The sequence below is a fragment of the Hipposideros armiger genome, unplaced genomic scaffold (genome assembly GCF_001890085.2).
Source record: "Hipposideros armiger isolate ML-2016 unplaced genomic scaffold, ASM189008v1 scaffold_1362, whole genome shotgun sequence".
NCBI lineage: Eukaryota > Metazoa > Chordata > Mammalia > Chiroptera > Hipposideridae > Hipposideros > Hipposideros armiger.
In genome coordinates this window covers 272,434-283,174 of record NW_017732712.1, presented here as the reverse complement: position 1 = coordinate 283,174, position 10,741 = coordinate 272,434, and the positions used below count along the sequence as shown (strand labels likewise).

Sequence of the window (10,741 nt, the reverse complement as noted above, 5' to 3'; positions counted from 1 at the left end):
GGTAATCCCTTATTTATTGCAAATTACAATTCCCCATAATCTTTGATAATTTCCTGTGTTACTGTATGCTGAATCCCTATTTGCAGTGTATCTTTTCAGATACATACTTTGTGGATATCTACCAACATAGATTCAGGGAGCACTCACATGTGCATAAGCAAAACAAATAGGGAGAAATTCCACTTAATACAGTGGATAATGCCAGAAGCCATTAATTCAGACATGACCTTCCTTAATCTGGCTCTCATTTACTTCTACTCTTCCCCTGCCACTTAAAAGGCTTACTGTGAACATACCTGCGTAAATGCTTTGTCATCTCTAAAGTGTCTTTTAAGTGAATGGTCTTGTTTGCTCCAGTGTGGTAGTGGGCGTCAGTCAAACCACCCAGCCCCTTGAACAGAGGTGGCTTAGGAAAGCCAAGAGTTGTGTGTGATGTGGACTTAGAACCATATTTCCCCTTGCAGAGCCAGCTTGCACACTGGAGGGTGGAATCCTTGATCTTGGCTTGCTTTGACCCAATAGGCTACCAATGTCAGGCATGTGGTTTTTCTTCTACCCAAAGTTCCCAGTCCCTCTTCCCTTAAAGCTCTTCGCTGGATGATGGAGTCATGTATTATATGAAGAAGACATCAGTGCGTGACTGACAACAGGGGTCCTGGGGTTTCTAATGGAGACCGCTGCTTTATGATGATTCTGACCAAAGATCTCTCAGTTGGACTTTCCTGAAAATACTTATATGACTTCCATAACTTCTTTTCTCTTTTGTTCTTTCAGAATTAAGAGAGGCTCAATTATACTCAGGTAGGTGATAGGCCAAAATCCATACAGGGAAAGGAGTAAGAATCCTTGTGAACCTAACCACTACTGTGAATGATTTTAGAAATTGCCTAATTTTGGATCCTTTAGGTTACATGTGTAAAAATGATAACAACCATTAAAAAAACCCATTGCTTGTTTCTATGTGTTTACAGTATTTTGCCTCCTAAAATGCTTCAGAGCTAAAGCCATGGACCTTTGAAATAGGAAGTCAAGCTCAGATGCTGTGAAGAATTATAGAGCAGAAACTGCAGTTCCCAACAAGTAGAATACTGTTAGTACACTAGTACACTGCCCAGCCTTGAGGCAACATGCGGTTTGGGAAAAGCAACCATCCTTCCAAAAAGACTGACTGAGTTCCACTCATTCTGAGTGCTAGGGAGAGTCTAGGAATCTTGTGTCATCCCATCTCTGTGCCCTGGGACAAGAGTCAAAACTCCCCCCCTTTTTTTTTTTTTAAAGATTTTTATTGGGGAATTGGGAAAAGGGGAACAGACAAGTTGCTGTCTTTTTGTTCTTCAGTCTCATTGTGGAGGACGTTGCTTCACTGGCCCAAGTTGGCACCATCATTGCGCTCTTCCCAGATGAGGCAGATCAGTCGCTGGCTTCTGGACGGCAACTCACGGCGGCTGCTGGCCGCTCACGCTGGCTGCTAGTTACACACGGTAGCCCATGGCAACCCACTGCCACAGGGGCTGCAGCCTACTCCGTCGCCTCAGCTCACGGCATCCCAGCTCCAGGTCGAGCTGTTGTTCAGCATCTTAGCTGTAGAGGGCAGTGTCACTGGCCCTCATACGTGGGATCCCAACCGGGGCCTTCTGGTGTCCCAAGCCAGTTCTAACCATCGCGCCACTCGGCCAGCCCACTCCCCCTCTTCTTGACTATCACCTATACCTAAGGTTCAGAGACACTGGGCAAATCTGTTCCCAGAAATACATCTGAGGTGTGTCCTTTTCATAGTCACATGCCATGTTCTGTTGTGTGGGCTCTTCATGAAGGGAGGGTCTCTACACATAGCAGATCGTTCATTGGTGTTCACTGGCTGTGATCCATATTTAATTCTTTCAACAAGTATTAATTGAATGCCTTGTTTATGTCCTACACTGTCTAACACTGTGCAGGATACTGTAGAGGGAACAAAAGAGCATAAGACACTGACCTTTGGAATTGAGTGTCTGATTGGAGGTGTGAGGTGTATCTATGACATGTGAAAGTGATGGGTGACTGTTGTGGACAGATTGTTGAACCAAGAACTGACCATCTGGGGCTCTTGGTCACTTCTCCCAGTTGCCTGTCATGAACTTATGGGATTCATGTAGCCCACCTGAGCTTTTGTTTGGAGGGATAATGTTTGGGAATCTTCCTCCTGAACAAAATGTGAAGAGAAAACGAGAGAATATATATTAGCGCTTTTAAAGCAGAAAAGACCCACGTGATTACAAAAGGCTGTAATGCCATATACCAGAGCATGTGGTGTGGGCAATACACAGCTTTAGATTTAAGAGAGGGAAAGTGTAAATGGCATGGGCTGGTTAACAACAACTTCTGAGGAAGATGTGGGTCGTGCATTGGGCATTAGAAGATGAACAGGGTTTGGATGTGCTGAATGAAGATCTCATGGAATGGAGGCTATAAAAGAGTGAATTGAAAGGTGGGCAAATTGTTTCAGGTTCCCAGTCCCTTATCCACAATTTCAAGACTGAATTTATTTGGGAAATTCAGTTTATAATGGATATTGTGGCATAAGATGTAAGACAGGGAATGGAGGTAAAAAGTCTCAGTGTTTCTGATATAAAAAAAGGTCACCAGCTAATCCAAGTAGTCATTCTTTTGAATGTTAAATTCAGGACATATTCATAAGATGATTGCAGCCTACAGTGAAGAGCTCTTATACTCTTAGGCAGGTAGGACAAAAGCTGAGTGTTCTGGAGCGGGCTCCCTGCCCTCAGCTGACTCCCCCCTTTCCCTCTGTCTCTGCAGTGGATGTGACTCTGGACCCGGACACGGCCTACCCCAGCCTGATCCTCTCCGATAACCTGCGGCAAGTGCGGTACAGTTACCTCCAGCAGGACCTGCCTGACAACCCTGAGCGGTTCAATCTGTTTCCCTGTGTCTTGGGCTCTCCATGCTTCATCGCTGGGAGACATTATTGGGAGGTAGAGGTGGGAGATAAAGCCAAGTGGACCATAGGTGTCTGCGAAGACTCGGTGTGCAGAAAAGGTGGAGTAACCTCGGCCCCCCAGAATGGATTCTGGGCAGTGTCCTTGTGGTATGGGAAAGAATACTGGGCTCTTACCTCCCCAATGACGGCCCTCCCCCTGCGGACCCCTCTGCAGCGGGTGGGGATTTTCTTGGACTATGATGCTGGCGAGGTCTCCTTCTACAATGTGACAGAGAGGTGTCACACCTTTACTTTCTCTCATGCTACCTTCTGTGGGCCTGTCCGGCCCTACTTCAGTCTGAGTTATTCGGGAGGGAAGAGCGCAGCTCCTCTGATCATCTGCCCCATGAGTGGGATCGATGGGTTTTCTGGCCACGTTGGGAATCATGGTCATTCCATGGAGACCTCCCCTTGAGGTGAACACAGGCCAGAGTGGCTGTTGGCCACAGTCTTACCCCAGGCATAAGGCATCTTGTTGCCTTGCCACTTCCTGTCCATCACTGCTGGATATCCTTACCACTCTCCATGCCCCTGCAGTGGAAGACAGGGCGTCCGTGTTCTCTGTCATCCTCTCCCTTCCTGTGAAAATTGTGAGATGTATGAGAAGCATCAAGATTGTTCAGAAATAAAAACCAGATGTCCACCTGTAGTGTATCACATTTTTTGGTTTTGTACATTTACTGGAAGAAATAAAGAATATGGATAATCTTTGGATTTGGAAGGTCATTCAAGATACTTAATACCTTGGCTCAGCCTGGCTTCCTCTGGTTGAGCCCCACAGTGATCGCAGGTATTTGCTATCATTTCTGGACTAGCGCTCCTTTCTGAGGACCTGAAGTGGAAGAACTACAAGGCCCTGTCAGCATGGCTCCCTTTATCCCAGCTTTTCCTTCTGGGAGTAATTCCTCTATCCCTGGTTCACAATCTGCCGTAGTTGTATTAACTCCACAAAAGAGGCCTGTGTGTGTGTTGATTCGTTAACAATTATTTTACAATAATGGTGGGAAATGGCCCCACCTCTGTTATGATATAATGTTCTAATCAATTTGTTCTTTGCCTATATCTTTTCTGAGGGCTTTGCTCACTTCATTCTAATGAAAAGTGTATCCTGGTGCTGGATGCACACCATCCAGGATAATTTGGACAACACCATCCATTGTTCCTGGATCCCCTCCCAATCACATTTGTGAGTCAATGGTGTCATACACCATCCCTGGAAGGATTCTGGGGCAGTGTTCTAGGGATTCATTGACTTGTCTCTTCTGTCTTCTTTGGGGGATGGAGAGATTGACCTTTCTAATGTGTACCATCAAAGGGCAATTCCACCCCATGACATTGGATCACAAGGCATCCTGGCGTCAGAAGGCTGAGGCAGATCACAGAGCAAGCTCCCAAGTGGGTTCTTGGTTCTACTCTCTTTGGGTGAAAATAAAGTGAGCATGGATGTTGTTTACATTGTTGTTTTCTGGGTCTTGGTAGGATTGGGTTCCTACCAGATATATGGGTATGCTTCTCTGCATGGAAGGCAGAATAGAGACTAGGAGCCTTGGAGTGCTGGTACTTGGGATACCTACCTTTAACAGTAAGTCCCTCTAGTCTTAAGGTTCTGCAACTGGGAAATGGGGTGAAGAGTACTAATCAAAATTGCATTGCACTTTGACTTAATTTAGTCCATTGGGGCAGAGAGGAAGAATTAGGGCCCACAAAGAGGGCATCCTACTTGTAACAGTTCAAGAAAAGTGCCCCTGGGATGGACTTGGCCATGGCAGGAGTGATGGAGCTGTGTCTAGTCTAACTCAAAGGGTCACATGCTGCGACTACTTTGTCCCCAGTGTGTCAAGAACAGCGTCTTCCTGTATTTTTATTAGCAGCAGCTGGGGCAGGGATATGCAACCTTGTTGGAGTCAACAAAGCTACTTCCAGTGTGAATGGGGATGTAGACACAGTGATTCTCACTAAAAATACTGAAAGTCTGAGTGACTGCATACCTTACGAGACCCTTTTTATTTGGTCAGAAGGGTTGTGGTTACTGATGGGGGGGAGGAAGGGAAGGGCATAAGTTATCGTGTTGGTCATCTTCTGGTTCTTTTGATGGGTTCATAGGCATTTAAATGTTTAATTTCTTAAAACCCTGCCATTTTAGATGAATTTAAATGAACCTGTAAATGATTCTAAATTTACGCATCTGCAGAAAGGTAAGCAACATTTGAATTCATTGAATCAGGATTTGGGCCCCTAAGGCAAACATGAGGCCCAGTAGTATTCTTTTGGCCACTCTGGGTTCTTTCCTCAGAACTTCTGAAGGTGTTAATTATGCATTAAACTTCAAAAATTCCCTTCTTTAGTTCTTTTGCTGCCCCAGGAAAATTGTGTCTCCAGCTGCTCTTGTTTTTTCCTAATACTGGCCCTACAGGCAGAGAAGAGCATCTTCCCCAAGAGCAGATGAGACCTAGCAGGGACAAGTTCAGAGTAAAAGGAAACTGAACACCGCCCCTGCCTTGCATGCTGTGAAACTGAGAAGGTGAGAGAATACATGTGATAACTGCCTACCATGTAAAGGCACTATGAAATGGAAGAGCAAAATAGCTGTAATGTGGTAAACAGACATTTGTTAATGCCTTCATTTATCCATGATCCCAGCCAATGAGTGTAGATGCAAAGTACTCATTTCCTCCCAGCAAAATAAAAAACAAAACTCTTAGTGTACCAATGGTGGGTGGGTTGCCTCTTCACAAATGAAAGACTGGTTCTAACTCAAAGATACAGTTAACCAGTGTTGATGCCCCAGCTTAACTTCTGAGGAGAATAGAGAACATGGCTTCTGTTTGTAGAAAAGTTAAAGTCAATTAAAAGAAAAAAATAACATGAAAAGTAGAGAGCAACAAAAGATGATTTGTGCTTGAATGAAACACTGTACTGCTGGAGACAATATGGACTACAGGGGCCTGAGAGGAAGCTGAAATTATACGTCTACATTTATTCGTTAGTGCCCTTTTTCTTGATCCTGAGAGGCCAGTCTCAGTCCTGCAATAAATTTTACTTGTTTATGTATTAAATCACCCCCTGCGCCTCTAACACAGAAATTCCTCCTACGTGAAGCCTGAAGAATAATGAGAAAGCCCAACCAAACTAGTGTAGATTGCTGTGGGGTCATTGGCTTTGCTAGGATGTTAATGAAATAGCTTAGATTTCAAACTGAATGATACAGTAAGTCCTCACAAAGTGGTTGTAGGTAAGAGAAACGGTGTATAAGGAAGCCAGTTTTAACCATAGGTTTAAGACATAAACAAGAGTTAAGTTCCCTATAGCATCTCATCAACATAATGAAATGGCATTATGAGGATCTGCTGTACTTGAATTTGAAGGTAACGCCCAGTTACGTTTCCTTTTTCTGTTCGGAGAGTGTTAAAAAGTAATAATAAATGGAGTTGGAGCTGCCATCCCAGAGGAACTGCCTTGCATGTCTTACGCCTCAAATCTTTGAAATGTTAAAACTGGCAAATAACCTTTGCACTGAGACTAACGCAACCTTGTACCCCAAAGAGCTGTACTGTGCAAAGATAACAAGAAAGCAGCTATGACTACTGGACTGAAAATTAACATTGTTTAGGATTAGCTTTTCCTGCAAGATGGAAATGCCTTTCTTCTATTGATGTAATTGCTCCCCTTCCCTTTCTCATAAATACCTTTTGCCTTTGTCTCCTAATGGGAACATTGTTTGAGCTTCTGCCTGAATCAGTCCTTCCAGAATAGCTCTTCTCTTTGATATCAAAGAAATGCTTGTTGCCTCACTTTGAAAGGTCTTTTATTTTTAGCTTAGTTACAAATTTCTCAGATCTGGTTTGTTGGCTTAATTTTGCATTTGGAGTTTGAAATGTAACCAGGGCATTTGAGAGTAACATTTTGTGGTACACTCCTCTTTTTCTAAGATTCCTCATTCACAGCACATACAGAATTTATCTAGATAATTGTATGGGATATAATTGCCATACCCATTTTGGGGGTTTGTGATACACAGAAGAATGCAATAGAAAAAAGATATTAACTTCTTTTAGTTTAGAGATATTTTTCAACCTACACATTAAAAACTAAAATATATCAAAATATTAACATGCTTTCGGTGACTCCCCCCACCCCCACACCATATTGAACTCTTTGCTATAGAAACCTTTAAACAAACACAAAAATGGAGAAAATATTCAGTGAACCCTCCCTACTGTCTCCCAACTTCAACAATTTCAGTATATGGTCAATACCAATTTGAATGTAGCCTCATCTCAATTTTCACCCCCATCCCTGTTAAAAATAATTTTAGGGGCTTTTCAAAATTTCTCTTGTAGAAGATGTTTCCATTAAAATGTAGAATGACCTCTGGCAAGTCCTCCTATATAATAAATATTGCTAGTAAATAGTAAAAATATTTACGTATTTAGTTATATGAGGTGTGATGAAAAAATACAGTGAATGTTTAAATTAAAAAATATTACAGTATAAGACACATTGCCATTAATTCCCCTCAAAATACTCCCCCCTCGCTGGCTCTTTGAGGAAGAGCCAGAAGTCACACGGTGCCAGATCTGGTGAATAAGGTGGATGAGGACATACCATGATTTTATGTGACAGAAATTGCTATACACCACAAGTGCTGTGTGACACGGAGCATTGTCATAATGGAGGATGATTTACAGCACACTTTAAAACATACCTCTCAACCGTAGCTCACACCCAACTGCCTGTACCAAACAAGTCGATACTTGTCACACACTGTTACAAATGTTGGATGTTCTGCCTCCTGTATTGATGATCCCTGCCTTTCCATTGGATGGCACTCGGCAGCAACATTCACCATATTTTGTGATCACAACGGAAAGGCTCCGTGTCACACATGGCTTCTGGTATGGCAATTTCTGTCAATAAAAACATTATAGTGTGTCCTCATCCACCTAATTCACCAGATTTGGCACCGTGAAACTTCTGGCTCTTCCCCAAAGTCAGAATGACCATGAAAGGTAAATGTTTTGAATCAATTCAGGACATTGAGGCAGCCACACAGCACAACTAAAAACACAAAAGAGGACTTCCAAACTGCTTCAGAAAGTGGCAAGAATGATGGGATAAGTGTGTTCAAAGCGAGGGCGAGTGTTTTGAGGGGGATGAATGGCAATGTCTTTTACAGTAACAATTTTTTAAATTTAAATATTCACCATATTGTTTGATCACACCTCGTATCTCATCTTATTCCAGAAAGAACTTCAAGCCATTTAAAACATAAAGCAAAATTGAGGTAGCAGGAGTTTAGCATGCATAAAGAAAGAAAGAAATAAGGATGGGACAAAAAATGACCAGGAATATAAGTAAATGTATAACATGATACTATTACAAGGACACTAAATGTGTGGCACACTTTGGTTTTTAAAGATTGACATGGGAAAAATTTTAATTTTATAGCTTATAGTTTCTATGACATGGAAATTGAATGATTAAGGGACTTAATGGGATTCTTGTTAGTAAAAGGAATTTATACCTGGGTTCTTGGTAAATAGAAACTATCACAAAGGTTTATCTTTCATATAATGAATTTCAAATCAATAAGGAAAGATGAACACCTCAGTAAACATTTGGTAAGTAATTTATGGAGGAAGAAACAAAAATCCTTTTAACATGAATGTTGAACCTCACTAATAAAGCCATAACAATGCCTTACCATTTTTACCCATTAATCTGTTTTGTTGTTTATAGTATTCTATGTTGATCAGGTTTGGAGCGTCTAAATTGCTTCAATTTCTTTTGGGAAGCAGTTGGACATTATGTATGAATAGCTTTTAAAACTGGATAAACTTTGATGTAGCAATTCCACTTCTGGAAATTTAAGGAAATAATAATGGGCATTTGAAAATATTTATCTAAACAAGGATGTTCTTTAGAATATTGCTCATGAAAATGAAAAATAAGAAATAATCCAGTGTTCAATACCATCGCAATATGGGTTATGTGCAGTACTTTGCAATTAGGGGGAAAAATTTTTTTGGAAGAGGTTACTATTGCCGTGTTGGGAATCACTTATGAAATAACTTCCTTCCAGTAGAACTACAGCTTATGAAAGAAAACATAGTAAATTAACTATTTCTCAGATAAGCAGAAAAGAGACCTAACCTTTACTGAGAGAAAAAGTTAAACCTTTGTGTGTTAATAAATACAAAAATTAGCCCATCGGGACAAAGCCTACTTAAAATTCCCAAATCTATATGTTTCTACTCTGAACTTTAGGGTCCAAAATACAGCAGTTGAAGCAAGTGAGTCCATATATTTATTGAGCTACTACCATGTATGCCAGGCACCGTCCTGGGCAGGCGTGGGGCCTACAGTTTATTTTAGCGCTGCTTACCTGATCCCTAAGGGCTCTCAGTCTAGTTAGAGGAATCATTTCTGATTGTTTAGTTTCAAGTCTCCATTAAAATATGTGACCTCGGACCATCCAGACCCAGCGCTCAGATTACTTAGCGCAAAGATGAGGAACAGCTGGAAAGGCTGGGTAAAGAGATGTGGCACGTTCCCTTTATTCTCGCCCCACCATATCCTCTAAAAACCGTCATTGTTTTCCCAGACCTGGCAATGGATGCCATTAAAGACTTTTAATCTGGGATATTTCAGAATAACCAGGGAGGTCAGGAAGCGAGCCTGTTGCCCCGGAAATTTCTCTGGACCGGGAACAGGTCAGCCCCTCGGGGCAGAACTGGCTTCGTCCCGCCCTCACCTGCGGGAGACGTCTCGTCCTGCACCGACTTTCCCAGGCTGTTTCCCCATGTCACTTGCGAAGCCCAAAAGAAACTTCTCAGATAGCGGTAAGGCCGTTCTGGGGACAAAAGGAACCTAAATAGAGGCGATATAAGAGGGCCATGCCTCAGAATCAGGGTCGTTTTGTTAACTTTTTAATTTTTTCTTTCAATACAAAGAAACCGTAGGACGAGGCTAACGCTCAAAATTTCAGTGAGGATTGGCGGCTGGAAAGCCGACCAAACGACCTAGGCAGATTGATGTTCTTCCTTCCTTCCCGAAATAAGGGAAGTGTTCGCACTGCATTCTTGCGATAGGGATGACAATTGTAAGGCCCACGAGAGACCTGTGTCCAGTTTTATTCATTAACATTTTTCTGCTCTTGCAGTCTTCTTTTTCAATCCACAAGTGGCCTTTTCCTATTCCGGTCCGTTGCCCAGCAACCCTGACATCAACACTTTAACATGCGTCACAAAGCGACTGCTCCTGAATATCTATTTTACTAAAAAAATCTGCACTGAGCAGGAGGGTGTCAGGATGGCCGAGTGGTCTAAGGCGCCAGACTCAAGCTCTGCTTCCCTCACTGGGGATTCTGGTCTCCGAATGGAGGCGTGGGTTCGAATCCCACTTCTGACACATCAGTTTTTCCCCCTTATTTTCCAAAACTAATATGTATGTTGATCGGAGCAATACGGATAAATAACTCACCGACCCATAGAGTTAAAAATTGACTTAAATTTTTCTCACAGTTACCAAAAAGATTAAAAGCGGAAGTATCGCGATATCTTTTGGAAAGCCGCGAGATTTGGGGCAAAGACGCTAGATAAGAAGCAGATTACTAGAGGGTGACTTCTCTGAGGCATCGCGAGATAATCTGGAAACCGCGAGAATTGGGACCGGGTATTTGACTCCCCTGTGATGCTGAAGGAGAAAGGGGGCGATGGTCTGGTGCTCTCTCTGCCCCTCCATCTGGCCCGCCCACTTTGTCTC

The 10,741-nt window shown here is 42.6% G+C and overlaps 1 long non-coding RNA gene and 1 other non-coding gene across 2 annotated transcripts; both read left to right on the top strand.

Annotated features, from left to right (window-relative positions):
- The first annotated feature begins 17 nt into the window (after nt 1–17).
- On the top strand, nt 18–3,689 carry LOC109377313 (uncharacterized). Its single transcript, XR_002122853.1, has 2 exons — nt 18–801; nt 2,797–3,689. It is a non-coding gene; the product is annotated as an uncharacterized LOC109377313 (long non-coding RNA).
- Nucleotides 3,690–10,282: 6,593 nt separating this feature from the next.
- On the top strand, nt 10,283–10,387 carry TRNAL-CAA (transfer RNA leucine (anticodon CAA)). Its single transcript has 2 exons — nt 10,283–10,320; nt 10,342–10,387. It is a non-coding gene; the product is annotated as a tRNA-Leu (tRNA).
- The last annotated feature ends 354 nt before the right edge of the window (nt 10,388–10,741 follow it).